This window comes from Natrix helvetica, assembly GCF_964273705.1.
Source record: "Natrix helvetica genome assembly, chromosome: 4".
Lineage (NCBI taxonomy): Eukaryota > Metazoa > Chordata > Lepidosauria > Squamata > Natricidae > Natrix > Natrix helvetica.
In genome coordinates, this window is record NC_138550.1 from 51,009,431 (window position 1) to 51,029,286 (window position 19,856).

Sequence of the window (19,856 nt, forward strand, 5' to 3'; positions counted from 1 at the left end):
GTTTCAAAACGTGCTGAACATGTCAGCGATTGGAAAAAAAAACTTAAAAATAGAAAAATAAGAAGTGAAGTTTATGATCTAAACCACCAGATGGCTCACTAACTTCAGGAAAATAATCACGAATGAATTAATGTTTTTAAATATTCATATGAATTGTACTACCACAGTAATGTGGAATTTTGCCAATTTCATATTGATATATTGCATGGCTTTACAAATCTGGATTGTCGTGAGAAGATGCTGTTTATTGAATGGTAGCAGTTGTTTATTGCTGCATAAATGAAGTATTAATATGTTCCATGAAATCAGAAAGTAAAAGTAAGTTACCAATATCTGTAAATAATACTTGAAATTGATAGATAATATTATAGTCCAGTTCAAAGACTCATACAATACAGAATAACTAATGTTATGGTTTTTACTATTTTGTTTAGGTTACATTAGATAATGAAACATTTATAGACCATCACGAAGGCTCTGAGTGTCATCTGGAGTTTGTACTGCTGCTTTATCAGATTCATGATCCTCAAGTGCCTTTTCTGGTCAAACGCATGGGCTATGGCTCATACATGATTGCAGTCCCATAAAGATTCAGCTTCACCTCAAACATTTTGTTTCTTGTGACAAGTAAGTGGAACATCTCTCCATTTCATATAAAAAATTAATCTAAAATCCTATCAGAGTGATAATATCCTACTTTGGCATTCATAACTGCACACTGATAATGTGAAGTGCCTTGTACCTTACCTTATCTTTATTTATTGATTAAAGTTACAGGCTACCCACAGTTGCCATTGAACTGCAAGATGGATGGCATATAAATTTAATAAATAAATGTAAACTACAAGGCACTTCACAGCTCAACCTTCCAAACTTTAGGACAGCTTGGCAGTCCTACAATGTACTGGCCAAATGTCCACCTAGCTCTACCTAATGATAAGGCGGACTAATGATTAGCCCCGTTACATGAAAAACATGTGGTCATACAGAACTGTAAACCATTTTCCTGACTCAAGTTTGCCAACATAATTTCAACATGAATAAGATAAAGAGTATGGTAATACTAGATAATGATCAAATTTGGAGTCTGTCTGTTACACATGTACAATAAGAACACACGTATTTGTAACAATTTATAATTACTTAACTGCATAGATTTAGGTTGTGTAATTTATTACACTGTTTCTTATTAAAGTAGTAGGCTGTTGGTCAGCTATCTGTTTCAGGGAAGTCACTGGTAGATAACCTGTCTGAAAGCTATGGCAATTATGTACAGCTCAGGGTTGTGTTTAACCTAAACTAAAAACTTCTGGAAGTCAATTGGAAAAAGAAGTGTTCAATTCTTCTGGATTTTTCATGGCATTTTCTCTTTGGAATGCAGTCTAAATGATTTCTCTTGTCTTCCTTTCTTAGTACAATCTAATTGCAAATAATCTGACCATTGCAAATGAAACATTCCCTTTCTTTTTTCCTGGTCACACAAGCTGATTCTTGACTGAGAACTGCATCTTCAAGAGTTTTCAGATTTATTTATTTGCTTGTGTAATTTATATGGCTTCCCATTTCATTTCTATGATTCCAGGCAGCTTAGAAAGTTAAAAACACAAGAAATACAAAAAAATAACAAAAAAACAAGATGAATAGTTAAAACATTAAAAGCAATACAAACTATTAAAATATAATAAGCACCATTGTTAGATCGGGGCAGCGAGAGGACAGACTGCGGACACGAAGTGATTTATCAGCTCTTTATTAATAGTAGTAGTGATCCAGCTTGCTTTGTGGTCGGAGGGTTCCCCTTTTATAGGGATCGGGTACGCCCCTCGACCAATCAGAGCGATACCTGTTTCCCGCTGTAGCAGCGGACCAGAGGGGAGACTTGCCACGATATATGCTAATATCTAACACCCCTCCCCTCCTAGACGGAACGTTGCGGTAGGTAACATAGTCTTTTAGGTATGTTGGGGGTTGCCTTACTCGGGAGGAACGTCGTGGTTCTGGTTGGTCAGAAATGGTTTCCGGATCGGATGCTTTTCCCGTTCCACGTTCGGGAGGTTTCGTACCCTCGTTGCTAGGGCGTTCCGGAGTCTGCTCGGTTGCGTTGCCTGGGGTTTGCTCTGCTTCGTGCGTGCTTTCTTGTTCCGAGCTTGGTTCACAGGTGTCGTAGTTTTCTATGATGGGGCTCTCGCGTGGCTGACTTTCTGTAGGCAGGAAAATCTCGTCTTCGTTTCGAAGGTCTGAGTGCGCTAGGCGACCCCGAAGTTGATCGATGTGCCTTTTCCAGTTCCGCCCATCTTCCAGTTCCAGCAGATACGATCGTGGACCCGTGATGCCAATGACCTTTGCCGGCATCCACAATGTTCCCCCTGCATAGTTGTGGGCGTATACTGAATCCCCTATGCTAAAAGACCGAATTTTGCTTGTGGATTCTGGGGGAGCTGTGGCAGAGTAATTTGGGTGAAGACGGTCCAGGTGGGACCGTAGACGGTGGCCCATGAGTAGTTCAGCGGGGCTTCTACCCGTCGTTGCACTTGGGGTGATATGCTGAATTAAAAGGTAATGATCAATGCGTGTTTGCCAATCACCTGGACCCATCCTAGCGAGGGCCTCTTTTGCGAATCGTACCATTCTCTCCGCCTGTCCATTTGATGCTGGATGGAATGGCGCGACGAGGGCGTGCCGAATTCCCTGACCTGCTAGATATGTCTCAAATTGCATGGCCGTGAACTGGGGCCCGTTATCGGAGACCAGGAGGTCGGGCAGGCCATGGGTGGCGAAAAGTCGCCGTAGAACCTTAATGACTGCCTCTGCCGTGGTTGAAGTCATTAGGACTACTTCTAGCCATTTTGAGTATGCATCCACAACTATAAGGAAAGTCTGACCTTGGAATGGTCCTGCGAAGTCGATGTGTATTCGCGACCAGGGTGCTTTAGGTTTCTCCCATTCTGTGGCGGGCGCTTCCGGGGGTGCTGGTCTCGATTCCTGGCATGGGTCGCAAGTGGCCACCCACTCCTCTATTTCTTTGTCCATGTTTGGCCACCAAACGTAACTTCTTGCTAACACCTTCATCCTAACAATCCCCGGATGACCCACATGTAAAGCATCTAATACATTCCTACGTAACGCATACGGAATAACAACTCGATCCCCCCACAATAAACAACCTTGCAACACTGAGAGTTCATCCCGTTTTGACCAAAACACTTTGAATTCCGGGCCCACGTTTCCCTTCGGCCACCCCCTCCAAACCCAAGTTTGAACTTGCTTTATTAAATTGTCTTTAGAGGAGAACCTTGCAACGTCGTATGAAGAAACCGGTCCAGAGTCCAAACAGTCAATGAGCAATACCGGTACTTCTGGAGTGGGGTCTGGCAGAATGTCAGGTAATGGGCACGGCTGAGTGCGTCTGCGTGTCCGAGAGTGGAGCCCGGTCGATGAATCAATTTGTATGAGTACGCAGCCAGGAAAACAGTCCACCTGGTCATGTGTGGGGAAAGGGAGACCGGAGTGGGGCGGTTTCCCGCCAAAAGTCCCAACAACGGTTTGTGATGTGTAATTAGTTCAAAATCGCGGCCGTAGAGGTATTCGTGGAAACGTTTTACTCCAGCTACAGCAGCCAGCGCTTCCCTGTCCATTTGGCTGTAATTCCTTTCGGCCGATGAAAGAGTCCTGGAGTAGAAGGCGATGGGCGCTTCTTTTCCGTCGGGCATCCTGTGGCTGAGGACTGCTCCAATTCCGAAGGGTGATGCGTCGCAGGTCAATACCAGCGGTAGGGTCTGGCTGTATTGGACAAGCAGTGAGTCAGTGGTGAGCAGGCGCTTTACCCCGGCGAAAGCTGCAGCTTCGGATCGTCCCCATTTCCATGGTGCGTTCCTCTGGAGTAGATGGTGTAGTGGCTCAGCAACGGTCGCCTTCTGCCTCAGAAAAACGCTGTAGAAGTTAAGTAGTCCGAGGAAGGCCTGCAACTCGGTCTGATTTCGTGGTGTGGGGGCGTCCTGGATCGCCTTAATTTTCTTTGAAGTGGGGTGTATTCCCTGACCATCGATTCTATAACCCAGGAATTCTACGCTAGGCACGTTAATTTGGCATTTTTCCTTTTTTAGGCGGAGACCCTTTTCTCTGATTCTGGCCAAAACAGTTCTGACTCTTTTATTTAATTGCTCCTCATTTGCAGCGGACACCAAGATGTCGTCAAAATAGGGGACGACTCCCGGTATCCCTTGCAAAAGTCGTTCCATGACGCTCTGGAACAATCCTGGGGCAATGCTCACGCCGAATTGTAGCCGGTTGCATTTGAATGCTCCACTATAGTTTGGGCCTCCGCTGTGGCGCTATCCACTGGCAGTTGCTGGTAAGCTTGTGCCATGTCTAATTTAGCAAATACCTTTCCTGGCCCCAACGAGTGCAATAAGTGCTGTACTACAGGCACAGGATATGCGCTCTGTTGTAGCGCGACATTAATTGTGCATTTATAGTCCGCGCAGATCCGGACTGATCCGTCTGGTTTTACTGGGGTCACGATGGGTGTTTCCCAGCGCGCGTGATCCACCGGCTCAAGGATTCCTTGCTCCACTAACTTATCTATTTCCTTATCTATTTTTGGGCAGAGTGCAAAAGGCACTCGTCTCGGTTTAAGTCGGATTGGCGCCACTTTGGGGTCTAAATTGAATGATATTGGTTTACCCACATACTTACCAAGACTGGGACTGAACACATCCTCGAACTCCTTAAAAATCTGTTCAGCGCTGCTGTTTCTCACGGCGTTGATTCCGGTGACTTCTAACCCCAGAGCTTCAAACCAATCAAGCCCCAGAAGGTTCTGTAATGGCGCGCTGGCGATGGTCACGGGCAGCTGGGCTTCGATGTCCTTGAAACGGATTTGGAATGTGCCTTGGCCCACGATGGGGACTTGGTTCCCCTGGTAGTCTCGTAGCAGGACGTCTGGAGCGCGTAGTTGGCTCTTTCTGAGGCTAGGGATAGCCTGTTTCATGGATGCCCATGAAATAATCGTCAGGGTCGATCCTGTGTCAACTTCTAGCTTGCAAGGTGAGCCCTCCAAGAGGACTGTGACTCTCAGCCTTTTTGGCCGCTTAGGGCGGACCTGATGTATTGTGGTGAGATACGTTCGCAACTCCTCTCTCTGGGTCAACTCTATCTCATCATCTACATCCTGAAAATACTCTCGTTGAGCGTCTTGATAGAACGCTCTTTCAGCTCTTTGTGTGTATTCTCTCTGGGGATACGCTCGCTCAGCTCCTTGTGAGTAATCTCTCTGGGGATACGCTCGCTCAGCTCTTTGGGAATTTTCTCTCTGGGTATACACTTGTGGATTTCTCTCTGGGCGCCCTTTCTGATTTCGCCAAGCCCCTGGGTTGGGCTTCTGTTGGCGGTACATGGGTGGCTGCCATGAGGCAGGGACTCCGCTCCGGCACACTCGTGCGATGTGCCCAAGTTTGTTGCAGTGCGAACAAACAACGTTCCTGAACCTACAATTAGACCTGGGGTGATTCCTTCCGCAACTTGCGCAGGGCGGCAAGCGGGATCCGGGTCTCCCCCCAGGCCTCAAGTGACTGCTCTGCATCATGTGACTGTCCTCGAACTCGGGATTCTCGTAGTCGGGGCTTGTGTCCTCGTAGTGTACTCTGGTTTGTCTTGGTGCTGGCTGGTTTACTTTGGCCCCTCGTTGTATGGTCACCGATGATTTCTCCGCTGACTCTGACGCTCTTGCTTCGTTTAGCGCTATCTGTAGGGTTAAATTCGGGTTTGCCAACAGCTTCTTTTGTAGTGAAATGTCTCTTAACCCACAGATGAGCTGCGCTAAGATGTGCTCGTCCAGATCCCTGAACTCGCAGTGAGTTGCTGCTTTTCGTAGGGCTGCAACATATTGATTTATGGATTCTCCCGCCTTCTGGTTCCTCGTGTTGAATTCCTTGCGGCAGACATGGCGGGAAGGTTTTGGCGCGTAATGAGTTTGCAGGGCCTGTTGCAACGCCGTCCACGATACTGCCTGTATTGGAGTAGGCGCGGTGAGGTCTCTGGCCGTATTGAAGACTTCCTTTCCGCAGTAGACGAGGAAGATGTTTTTCTTCCTCGCGTCGGTGATCCCAAAAAGAGGAAACACTCGAAACGAATCATGAAGGCTTCCCATTCGTCGTTTGCTGGGTCGAAAGGAGCGGGGGGAGCATGCATCGCCATCTTCTCTGTTTGAATTTGCCGCGCTGCGGTGATCTGAGATGGCTGCCGGAATTTCTGCCGAATTCCTGGGCTGGATCAAATCCGGAGATTCTGGAGGTAGCGTTCTTCGTCCTATCTGCCTCTCGATCCCACCTTCGTCGCCAATGTTAGATCGGGGCAGCGAGAGGACAGACTGCGGACACGAAGTGACTTATCAGCTCTTTATTAATAGTAGTAGTGATCCAGCTTGCTCTGTGGTCGGAGGGTTCCCCTTTTATAGGGATCGGGTACGCCCCTCGACCAATCAGAGCGATACCTGTTTCCCGCTGTAGCAGTGGACCAGAGGGGAGACTTGCCACGATATATGCTAATATCTAACAACCATCAATTCCCCTAGCAATACAAGCAATTTTTAAAAATCTTGCAAGCAATGTATCACAAAATATCTTCTTTCACTTTAATTTTTTGAGCATGCCACAACTTAATAACACATGGATAACAAATTTAAAAAATACTATTGTGTCTTGCCTTTCATGCTCACTTACATTTAATTCGATTTCTATGTAGATTTAGATTCTCTCCTTCCTCCTAATACTTGTCACATAGCTTTTTGAAAGCATGCGCTTTGGAAACTAGGTCTTTGATACATCTGAAAGGGTTTTTGGCTTAGATAAAATTTTTGAATTTACAATGGAGTTATCCACTACCAGAAATATCCCAATTGGTCTAACACTTGCTGCATTCTGGGCTCTTTGCTCTTAGCCTTTGAATCTCTCCTTGTCTAGTATAAAGAGAATTCCTTGAGACATCAGGAGCATTTTCATTTTGAATTATGAGTGGGAGAATTCCCATCCTTCCAGCTTCTCCACAGTCTGAAACTTTCCTTGAGCTATATCTGAAAGTCTTTTGCTCCCCCCACCTTTAATCCAATGGTTCTCAACCTTTTCTTCACCATGGACCCATTTAAATATCTTTGGTGGCCACAGACCATGGCCACGGACCCCCAAGACTTAACTCAAGGTTTAAGTCATAACCTTTCTTCAACCCTTTGCAGACACCCTATGATGACATTGTGGTTGAGAACCACTGCTCTAATCTTTATTTAGCTGATCAGTTGCCTCAGCCTTTGCATTATGGAACTTCTTCATATCATACTTAATTCTGTTGGAATGTTTGAAGCAGTATCCCTCTGTGAGAACATTTATAAGAATGGCAATCTAACCTGACCAAGGATTAGTCGGGCACATTTTATAATGGAAACAGGAAGATGTTTATTTACAGGACATTTTAGGGATTAGGTCAACCTAGCACCTAGCTAATTACATCCTAGCAGAACAGGCAAAAAAGGAAGTGTTCTTGGAATAAAGGCAGAAGGAACAATCCTTCCTAAATGAATATAGGAACAATAATAGACAGATATATATTCTTAATATCTTCACCATAGTGTCCTTAGAGCAGTGCTTCTCAATTATTTTCTGTCATGCCCCCCCCTAGGAAGAAGAAAACATTTCGCGCCCCCCCCGCGCGACTGTAAATAGTATAATTTGTCTATAAAATTGTTATAAGTACACCTCTGCATAACATAGCACACCGGTCTTTCCTCGTCTCCCACCGTAGTCACATGCTTTCTTTCCTCTTTCCCTCTTGCTTGTCTATCCTTCCTTCCACCCTCCCTTCCTCCTTCCCTTCCTTCCTGCCTCCCTTCCAGTTCCCTCCTTCCTCTTTCCCCCTGCCTGCCTGCCTTCTTTCCTCTTTCCCTATCCTCCTATCCTTCCTTTCTCCCTCCCTCCTTCCCTGCCTCCCTTCCAGTTCCATTCTTCCCTCCTTCCTTCTGCCTCCTTCCTGCCTGCTTGCCTTCTTTCCTCTTTCCCTCTTGCTTGTCTATCCTTCCTTCCACCCTCCCTTCCTCCTTCCCTTCCTTCCTGCCTCCCTTCCAGTTCCCTCCTTCCTCTTTCCCCCTGCCTGCCTGCCTTCTTTCCTCTTTCCCCATCCTCCTATCCTTCCTTTCTCCCTCCCTCCTTCCCTGCCTCCCTTCCAGTTCCATTCTTCCCTCCTTCCTTCTGCCTCCTTCCTGCCTGCTTGCCTTCTTTCCTCTTTCCCTCTTGCTTGTCTATCCTTCCTTCCACCCTCCCTTCCTCCTTCCCTTCCTTCCTGCCTCCCTTCCAGTTCCCTCCTTCCTCTTTCACCCTGCCTGCCTGCCTCCTTTCCTCTTTCCCTATCCTCCTATCCTTCCTTTCTCCCTCCCTCCTTCCCTGCCTCCCTTCCAGTTCCATTCTTCCCTCCTTCCTTCTGCCTCCTTCCTGCCTGCTTGCCTTCTTTCCTCTTTCCCTCTTGCTTGTCTATCCTTACTCCCTCCTCCCTTTCTTCCCTCCCTCCCTCCCTGCCAGCAGCTCCTCCAGCATCCCAGCTGGAAGCAGCAGCACAACAGTCGCCATTACCAGGGGCGAAGGGGTGGCGGTGGCAAGATCGGGCGACCGCCGCCCCTTTGTCCCTTCCCCAACAGCGGCTGTTGCGCTTCCGCTTCCAGACGGAATGCTTGCGGGTGAGCTGCTGGCGGGGAGGCGAGCTACCTGCATAAAGACGCCGCCGAGGGCATGGCAGAATATATCCCGGCTTGAAGTGGCAGCGCTGGGGACTGCTCAGAGACTCATCAGAGCCGCGGGCTGGAGCTGTGCAAAAAGTCTGCTTGGGCTGGGGGGGGGGAAGGGAGGGAAGCCTGGGACAGCCATGCTTCCCTCCCTCCCACCCCCGCCCGAGCAGGCTTCTTGCACAGCTCCAGCCCGCGGCTCCAATGAAAATCCACAGTCCGAAGTGCTGCCACTTCCAGGCGGGATATATTATGCCTCTCCCACGCCACCGCCGTTGCACCCAGATGGAAAGGGAGCCTTCGCGCCCCCCTTTACGGAGCCTCACGCCCCCCCCCCTGGGGGGGCGCGCCCCACTATTTGAGAACCGCTGCCTTAGAGCAATAGGTCATGAAGAACTGAAGGGTGAATGCAATTGAATTTTGACCGCCAAAATTTCAAAGGTCACCAATCCTTTTGAAATTGCATTCTGATTACTTAACAATTCTGCTTCTGCCATTGTGGGCCATTTATTAACAGTAATAACACCATTAACTGCCTATTTTCTAAGATTACTTGCCACCGTTCCTAAAATCTAATGATTCTCTAATGTAGAATATTACCTAGATTTGTAATGGCAAAATGAGAAATTGCAATTCATGTTTCAAGCCAGTAGGAAAATTTAGGAAAACAAGTACTGAAAGCAAGTACTTCCTTCACGACTTGCTTTAAAAGAGAATAACAGTAGTCCTTGGTTAGGGATTGCCTCATTTAGTGACCATTCTAAATTATGATGGTGATGAAAAGGTAATTTTGTGACTAATCCCTGCATTTATGACTTTCAATGTCTCAAAAGCAAGATTGTAAGCACCGTGAAAGCTTCACTTAGCGACTGCTTCTCTAAAAGACCAAGTTGCTGGTCCAAATTATAGTCAGGTAAATGAGGAATACTAGTACTAGATCTTGATGATGCTTCTGCAGTTTCTTTCTTAGTATACGTTTCTAATTAATTATTCAATTTGTTTTTTATTTAGTAACATAATTGTTATAGCATTGTGAAAGCATAGCAAGTTTGGAAAAATCATTGAAGAAATCATTCTCTATGGCCATTTCAGCAGTTCCTTTTGCCGAATAGTATATTAAACACTGAATATTATATTGAATAAATAGAAAATTAAAATACCAAAATAAGTTCTAGAATTTTTTATTCTCTCAGGCTTTTATTCTATGTAGTAAATTATTGAATCAGTATCCCACTTGTAATATTAAGCCTAAATAAAATTTCAACTGAAAAAGAGGACTTTATTATTACTTAAATGTTAATCCTCAAACAAATGGTATAGCTAAGAATATGATACAAAGCAGTGGGTGGGGGAACACCAAGTTGGAATTATTTTTGTTTTACAGGATCTGAATCCCTGTTGATGAGTTTGAGTCAATATAAAATAGAAGAACAGCTGCATTGGACCACCAAAATTGTTCAAAGCAGTTGTTGAAAGTGTACATTGACACTCTTAAAATAATGTTGTATGGTTCTGTCTTTAAGTTATAGAATTTTATTTCTATGATTTCTTTTATATCTGGGAGACTATTTGGTCTAAGGTGTAACTGATTTAAAGGAAAGTAAATTTGAGTGTATTGGACTTCAAAAAGCTGACTTTAGTAAGTTCAGTGGGATGAGTTTTTTTAAAGGAGATACTAAATGTACATTTGCGTATAATTCCAATTAAGAAAAAATCAGGGAAAATATGGCAAATTTTATATTCTACAAGAAAAGAAGATATATAAAGAAGGCCAGAACACTAAGAAAGCAATGTGCATACAGGATAGGACTAAGACCATCAACGTTCAAAATGAGCTGAAGTTAATGAAGGATACTAAAAATAAACTTTTTGAAAATTAAAGAAAAGGTATGTAATATGGCTAGCAGCAATAAAGATTTGGATTTGTCAAGAAAAAGTCTTGCCAAAGTAAACCTATTGTTTTAATTTAGTCAAATATTTGATAAATCACATAATGATACTCCAGTTAAATTATTTGTGTGTTGAATTCATGGTAATTGAATGGATAGACATCTAGCTTGAAAATAGTACTTAAAGAGTGCTTATCAATATTTTCACATTACACTGCTGTGAAATAGTGAGAGCAACAAGTTCCTGCCTGGGTCCTGTACTCGTTAGAATTTTTAATAATAACTTGAATGGAGAGGTGGAGAATATGAAATTTGCAGCTGACACGCAATTAGGACACCTAACAGAATATAAATGAATTTCAAAGCTATTTTATAAGGTAAATACACTTGAAAAATACAAAATTTAAAAGTACAAACTTCTGTTAGGAAATAACACAAAAAACATTTCTGTTGAGGGATACTTATAATATATGTAAAAAAAAAAACTTGGTTGATTGTAATTGAATATGTCAATAGCAACACGGGCTGTAAAAGAGGCAAAAGTAATTTTACACTGTATCAACAGTAATAGTTTCCAAACCATAAGAAGTAAATACTTCCCTTTATTTTGTTTTGGTCAGACTCAAACCCAGTTTGAATACTGTGTCTAATTCTCACCACCACATTTGAAGAAGAATTCAGAGAAACTGGAATTGGTTCATGCAAAAGTTGATCAGGGGACTATAATGTGAATCTCTTGAAGAGAAATTGAAGGATATGGACATATTTATTTTGAGAGGTGAAGATGTGGAATATCATAGCTGAAACAATTCACACAGGAAAAAATATGTTCTTTTTGTTACAGAGCGCAGAACACAAAATAATGGATTTCATTTAAAAGAAACAGATACCAGCTCAATGTTAGAAAACAAAAAAAAAGCCCTAACAATAAGAACATTTTGATAATAGAATCAGATTCCAGAAATTGTGAGCTCCCCTTCATTTGGTGTGTTCAGATGGAAACAGAATACTTATTGTCAGAGATGCTTTGATTCAGATAAAGAACATAGTGTTTTCTGTGTGTTACGTGAAACTGAGCTAAGAAGAATATGACTGGCTGACAAAATAGCAATGGCCTAAATTAGAAGTGAAGTCCATAATGATTGATAATGTTTGGGATAAAATTAAGAATTAAGTTCAGTTTGTTGTCCTTTGTCTAGAAAGAATTTTAGAATGCAAACTTGTGACACATTCTTCCTAATGCTCACAGTAAAAAAAAAAAACAATTTATGGTGAAACTCAAAAAATTAGAATATTGTGCAACAGTTCATTTATTTCAATAATGCAACTTAAAAGGTAAAACTAATATATGAGATAGACTCATTACATGCAAAGCAATGTAGTTCAAGCTGTGATTTGTCATAATTGTGATGATTATGGCTTACAGCTCATGAAAACCCCAAATCCACAATCTCAGAAAATTAGAATATTGTGAAAAGGTGCAATATTCTAGGCTCAAAGTGTCCCACTCTAATCAGCTAATTAAGGCATAACACCTGCAAAGAGTTCCTGAGCCTTTAAATGGTATCTCAGTCTGGTTCAGTAGGAATCACAATCATGGGAAAGACTGCTGACCTGACAGTTGTGCAGAAAACCATCATTGACACCCTCCATAAGGAGGGAAAGCCTCAAAAGGTAATTGCAAAAGAAGTTGGATGTTCCCAAAGTGCTGTATCAAAGCACATTAATAGAAAGTTATGTGGAAGGCAAAAGTGTGGAAGAAAAAAATGCACAAGCAGCAGGGATGACCGCAGCCTGGAGAGGATTGTCATTCAAAAGTGTTGGGGACTTTCACAAGGAGTGGACTGAGGCTGGAGTCAGTGCATCAAGAGCCACCACACACAGACGGATCCTGGACATGGGCTTCAAATGTTGTATTCCTCTTGTCAAGCTGCTCCTGAACAACAAACAACGTCAGAAGCGTCTTACCTGGGCTAAAGAAAAACAGACCTGGTCTGTTGCTCAGTGGTCCAAAGTCCTCTTTTCTGATGAGAGCAACTTTTGCAACTCATTTGGAAACCAAGGACCCAGAGTATGGAGGAAGAATGGAGAGGCACACACTGCAAGATGCTTGAAGTCCAGTGTGAAGTTTCCACAGTCTGTGTTGATTTAGGGAGCCATGTCATCTGCTGGTGTTGGTCCACTGTGCTTCATTAAGTCCAGGGTCGACACAGCCATCTACCAGGAGATTTTGGAGCATTTCATGCTTCTTTCCTCAGAAGAGTTTTATGGGGATGCTGACTTATTTTCCAGTAGGACTTGGCACCTGCCCACACTGCCAAAAGCACCAAAACCCAGTTCAATGACCGTGGAATTACTGTGCTTGATTGGCCAGCAAACTCACCTGACCTGACCCCCATAGAGAATCTATGGGGCATTGCCAAGAGAAAGATGAGAGACATGAGACCAAACAATGCAGAAGAGCTGAAGGCCACTATTGAAGCATCCTGGTCTTCCATAACATCTCAGCAGTGCCACAGGCTGATAGCTTCCATGCCACGCTGCATTGAGGCAGTAATTGCTGCAAAAGGGGCCCAAACCAAGTACTGAGTACATATGCATGCTTATTCTTTTCAGAGGTCCGATACTGTTCTATGTACAATCCTTGTTTTATTGATTGCATGTAATCTAATTTTCTGAGATTGTGGATTTGGGGTTTTCATGAGCTGTAAGCCATAATCATCACAATTATGACAAATCACGGCTTGAACTATCTTGCTTTGCATGTAATGAGTCTTATCTCATACATTAGTTTCACCTTTTAAGTTGCATTATTGAAATAAATGAACTTTTGCATGATATTCTAATTTTTCGAGTTTCACCTGTAGATGTCCAGAAACAAAATATATTTGAATTGTTAAAAAGGTTGGGTGTGGGGTATTGATATTTTTCTGTATTAAGAATATGTACCAATAATAAAATACTAGAGACTTCTGGAACACATCAATATTACTATACTACATTTTTTTCCTGCTTCCTTTTCTCCATTTCTATCACATTTACTCAGAAAGAATATGACTATGAATTTAAGATGATCTGTATCTAACACACACACCCCTCGGCAAAAAAACAATAGACAGAACAAAGAATGTGTCTTCCTCTTTTATTTTATTCATGATGAGTGAAGGTCAGCTGAGATGGGCTGGGCTGAGATCTGACTGAAGAAACAAAAATAGCCCCAAACAGCCCCAGAGGTGTGGCACAAGACAAAACACCCCTTTGCCAAAGGTTCCTGTGCTGGGCTGGGCAAATAAACAATAAAAACTGAAAGCAGACCCAGATACATAGGGTGTCAGAAAGACTTTCTCTTTGTTGCTCTTGGCTTTTTATTTTTATTTTTTTGAATATGAAGTCTCATCCTACCTAGGAACTCTTTGCAAAAGGGCTGCTTTTGGCTGCTGCTTCTCCTCCTTGTGGAACACAAAGCCCTGCCCAGGGGTGGGTTTCAAAAAAAATTTGCTACCTATTTTGTGGGCGTGGCTTGGCAGTCATGTCACTGGGTGGGCGTGGCCAACTTGTAAAATATGGTGAAACTCGCTTAACAATGCTCTAGCTTAGCGACCAAAATTTTGGGCTCAATTGTGGTCATAAGTTTCTTTCTCTTTCTTTCTTTCTTTCTTTCTTTCTTTCTTTCTTTCTTTCTTTCTTTCTTTCTTTCTTTCTTTCTTTCTTGTGTCTCTCCCACTTTCTTTTTTTCTCTTTCATTCTTTCTCTTTCTATCTTTCTCTAATTTTTTTCTTCCTTCCTTCCTCTTTCTTTTTTTCTTACTCTTTCTTTCTTCCCCCCCAACCTTCTCTCTCACACACATCCCTTCCAGTTATATTCGTAGATATATTCTATGAACTAAAACCGACATCCAACAAATCCTATGATCACGGCCCTCCGTGTCCTACAAACCAACTCACAGAGCCCCCAATTCAGCCTCTTCCCACTCGGGGGGTTAACTGAATATGGTTAGTCATCCTGTTATCTCCTGACCATGGTTCCCACCTTTTTAGCAGAGCGGCAGAGACGGATAATTTCAAACAGCTATTTTTTCCTTTTGCCAAAGCCCGATTTCTCTGCTGCTCGACGGGTGATCTGGTGGGTGTGTTGGGCACACCAGAGAAGGCACGCGCGATGTTGCAGCCAGTGAGTGAGGCTCTTCAGTCCGATTTCACCAGACTTGCCTCTGACAGTCCGCATGAGTTGTCATGCCTGTTTCCAGGCTCACAGACTTTGCCAGCTTGCGAGAGGCAGGCGTGGGCATTTAATTGATTTTGACAGCTTGGCTGCGCGGAGAGGCTCTAGCAACTGGCAGGCAGCGCGCATGAGTTGCCTGCTTCCAGGCTCACAAACTTTGCCAGCTTGTGGGAGGCACGCGTGAGGAAGCACGGCCGTTCCCAGCCTCAGTGGCAGCAGTGGGGGCGGTGGGGGCGGAGCTTGCCTTGGCTTTCTGCCATCCCGGAACTGTGCTGCACTGGGGAGTTATCCTGTGTGGACGCGCCTGACAGCAGCAGCGACAGCAGAGCACACCGTGCCTTGGGCCGTTCCCCCAGCCGAATCAACCATGGCGGCACCAATGGACAGCGGGATTTTCTTCTGTTGGCAGGAGAAGGAAGAAAGTGCTCCAGGAGGGCAGGCACCAGGCAGATGTCCTGGGCTGCTGCACATATTCACTGCCTGCCCTCTGGAACATTTTCTTCCTTCTCCCATTGTCCATTGGTGCCACAGCAGTTGATTTGGCTGAGGGAACTGGGCCCCAAAGGCAGGGAATGCTCTGCCACTGCTGTAGCCGCTGTTGATTAATACAATAATACAATACAATAGTAGAGTTGGAAGGGACCTTGGAGGTCTTCTAGTCCAACCCCCTGCCTAGGCAGGAAACCCTATACCATTTCAGACAAATAACTATCCAACATCTTCTTAAAGACTTCCAGTGTTGGGGCATTCACAACTTCTGGAGGCAAGCTGTTCCACTGATTAATTGTTCTAACTGTCAGGAAATTTCTCCTCAGTTCTAAGTTGCTTCTCTCCTTGATTAGTTTCCACCCATTGCTTCTTGTTCTACCCTCAGGTGCCTTGGAGAATAGTTTGACTCCCTCTTCTTTGTGGCAACCGCTGAGATATTGGAACAATGCTATCATGTCTCCCTTAGTCCTTCTCCCCTAGTCCTTCTTATGTCAGGCATGTCCATGCAGGAGAACTCCCCAGCACGGCACAGTTCTGGGACAGCAGGATATTCTTTCTTTTGCCGGTACACATGTGGAGGCCTCTTTTATACTTAGCGATCATTCCTATTTAACTGAACAGGAAAAGCACACATAGCATATTTTGTACAATTATTTCAAACCCCTTTACAAGAAGTGATTATAACAAGTATCTATATTGTGAGAATAAGAAAGATGACCTTGATGGAAATACGCAAGAACTGTAATCTAGGACAGGATCCTCAATTCCTGGTCCATGGACCATTACTGGTTCGCAACCTGTTGATATCTGGTCCATGCAATCGGCAGGAGAATGTGCAAATCTCCATTTTCGCATGTGCAGGATCAAGTTGCATGCATATCCCTTTGCTACCCGTTGCTGGTCTACAGTGCTGGAAAGGTCGGGGATCACTTATCTAGGTGGAAACATTTTTTTTAAAAAAAAATCCAGAGCAATGAAATAACATTTGGAAGTAGATCAGGCAGATGCCTCCCTAATTCACTGGAGTATAAGAAGCGGGAGGAGTATAGCGCAATCAGATTTGTAAGATTTTATTATTATAGCCAATCTCAATAAAAGGAGTTTTAGCCTTCCTAAGGAATTGATTTCTGGTTTGATTTAAATAATGCTGCTGACAATTGTCTTCTTGGCAATAAACAGACTTCTTTCTATGTATATACAGTATTTCTGCTCTTATATGCTGCATCTGTGAATATAGGTAGTACTCAATTTACAACCACAACTGAGCCAAAAATTAATATTGCTAAGTTTGTTAAGTGAGTTTTGCCCCATTTTATGACTTTTCTTGTCACCTTTGTTAAGTGAATCATTGCAGTTGTTAATTTAGTAACACGGTTAAATGAATCTGGCTTCCCCATTGACTTCGTTGGTCAGAAGGTCACAAAAGATAAGCACATGACCCAGGACACTGCAACCATCATAAATATGAACCAACTGTCAACCATCCAAATGTAAATGCGTGATCATGAGGATGCTGCAACGATCATGTCACTTTTTGCAGTGCCATTGTAACTTCGAATAGTTACTAAATGAATTGTTGTACGTCAAGAACTACCGGTACACCAGAAAACACAAAGAGGGTTACATAAGGTTTGATTTGATCTAATATCTAAAGTGGTAGTTTAGAATGAAACAGTCATCAACATTCTGAGCACCTTGCCCAATTGCAGAAATTGCAGCTGCATAATTGCAGAAATAGAAATCCAATGAGTGGATTCTTTTTAGAGATTCTTCCTCCCCCCTCCAGCTCCCATTGAACTTTGGTATAATGTGGGCCATCTTGGAATTCTTTCTTGGACAGCTTATCCCTCCATATTTGATCCCAATGTTTTTCTGATCTGTGACTTTCATCAAATATTGGGATCTGAAAGTGACAGAAAATAGATAACCTATGGGAATTACATAAACCTATGATCCAGATTATGATTGGAATTGCCAGCGCAAAGTTAATACTGAAATAGGCAATGTACAGTGATACCTGGTTATTCATTTTTAATTAGTTCCGGGAGTGCGATGAGTATCAAAAATGATGAGTACCAAACAAATTTGTCACATAAGGCATAGTGTAGTGAGTCATAAGGCAGCCAACATTGAGTAATTCTAGTGTGTGCATTAAGTATGACACAAACAATAAGAACTGGGACAAAATTTTCACGTCAAAATGTGTTGAGTACCAAATTTGAATCTCAAAATAGTACCACTCTATATTAGATATTATTTTAGAGAACTATTAGCCATTAGTGTTTAATATTGCAAAACAAATACCATTTAATAGACACCGCACAATTTTCTATTAATATTAATAATAAAAGTTGGTATGCGCTGCTTAAGAAAAAAAACACAACCCTAATTTCTGGCTCTTAGTCAATACAGTTTTGTTTTAGAATATCTGCAGTAGCTACTCCTACAGAATATTCTCAGGCTTGGCTTTATATTTATTAAAATGAAATTTGCTACAATTTCCATGTTACATTAATTTGGGGATATTCTGCAAGTCAAACTAGCTATTTAATTTGTAGTAATTACCACAGGTTACTCTGCTGTTAACATCTTTAGCTTTTTTCAATTTGTCACTTAAACCAGTCACTCTGATTGCTGGAATGTAAATTTAGGTAAAGGGTCAGAGCTTCACTTTGATATACCCTTCTCCCCAAAAATGTGATTTACAACTGGTGGCCATTAGTTCCTCTGAAGTCTCTGTATATAGAAAAAAGTTGGCATTGCTTGTATGACATGAATTGAAAATTTTGTTTTGAAATATAGTTTGCTTCTACTGATTCAGTTGTTTTAGCTATTTCACAGAATATACATCAATACAGCAACAATGACATTTCTATGTTTAATGGATATATCATATCCATAGCCAGCACTAATATATAGTACTAGCAATGTATATAGGACCATGATCTCTTCATAGATAAACAAAGAAGGATGGGGAAAGAATGGTGGTATCAAGTCTGAGATAAAATGTTTCAAATCACAAATTCAAGTTACTCATCGCACTTTAAAAATTTTTGGATTTATATTACCGTGTTTCTCCGAAATTACGATATGTCCTGCTAATAATACCATGCCACATTTTTCTGGTGGGCAAAAATACAAGCCCTCCACCGCAAACAAGCACTCTGGACAACCCCAGCTCCGGCCAGGCATAGCACAGCTCACCAACCTAGCGGTATCCCAAAGGTGCCAAGCCGTGGGAACCGAGGGGGAGGCAAAGGTGATTGCATTGTTTAGCACCTTCAGGATACCGCTAGGTTGGTGAGCAGCTCTGTGCCAAGCTGAAGAGGGGGGTTGCCGGGTGGCTGTTCTCTTGCAAGCGGGCACAGCCTCATGGGTGAATGGCTATTCACAGCAGCCATGAAGCGACCACACTCATGAGCAGCCACACCCTTTCCAGCTGGGCACAGTGCCATTCACTGACCTAGGGATATCACCAAGCCATGTGAGCGCCTTTTCTCTTCCTCCTGGCTCCCACGGCTTGGCGCCTTCGAAATGGCAGTGCTCTGCATGGCTGGAGGGGGGGGTTGCACGAGCGGCTGTTCCACTCTCGCTCACGCACCTGCCAGCCTCACGATGCCCTGACCCAGCTCTCTCCGCAGAGCCAGGGCACCTCCACCGCCACCGCTGCTGCTGCCGCCACTGCATGGCTTTTTCTGTGGCTTCCAAACCGAGTCTTCCAGCAGTGGCCGCTCTGGGCATACGCTCTATGGTTGTACGCTCTGCCGGCAGCTGGCCCACAACCATAGAGCGTACACCCAGAGCGGCCACTGCCGGAAGACTCAGTTTGGAAGCCACAGAAAAAGCCATGCAGTGGCAGCGGTGGAGGTGCCCTGGCTCTGCGGAGAGATCTGGGCCAGGGCATCGTGAGGCTGGTAGGTGCGTGAGCGGAACAGCCACTCGCGGAACACCCCCCTCCCCAGCTGTGCAGAGAACCATTCACTGCCATTTCGAAGGCACCAAGCCGCGGGAGCTGGGCAGCGGCGAACAGGCGCTCACGCAGCTTGGCAATACCCCTAGGTCAGTGAATGGCACTGTGCCTGGTTGGAAAGGGGGTTTGGCGGGTGGCTGCTCATGAGTGTGGTCGTTTCATGGCTGCTGTGTTGCGCTGCTGCGACAGCGCAACACAGCCATTCACCCATGAGGCTGTGCCCGGCTCTTTGGGAGCCCGCTCACAAGAGAGCAGCCGCCCGGCAACCCCAAAACAATAAACCCTCCCCTCATAATAAAGCCCAAGCCATATTTTGTGTGTAAAAAGAAAATAAGACCCTGTCTTATTTTCGGGGAAGCACGGTAGTCATGTCTTACTGTCAACAATCTTATAAGGTATATAATATTGTAATGCAGTTGGCATATGAACTGTAGTATTTACACATTTTCTTTGACATCTGTATTAGTGATGCCAAACAAGCAAGATTTCATGATATTTTGGCAATTTGTTACTTTTTTAAAAAAAA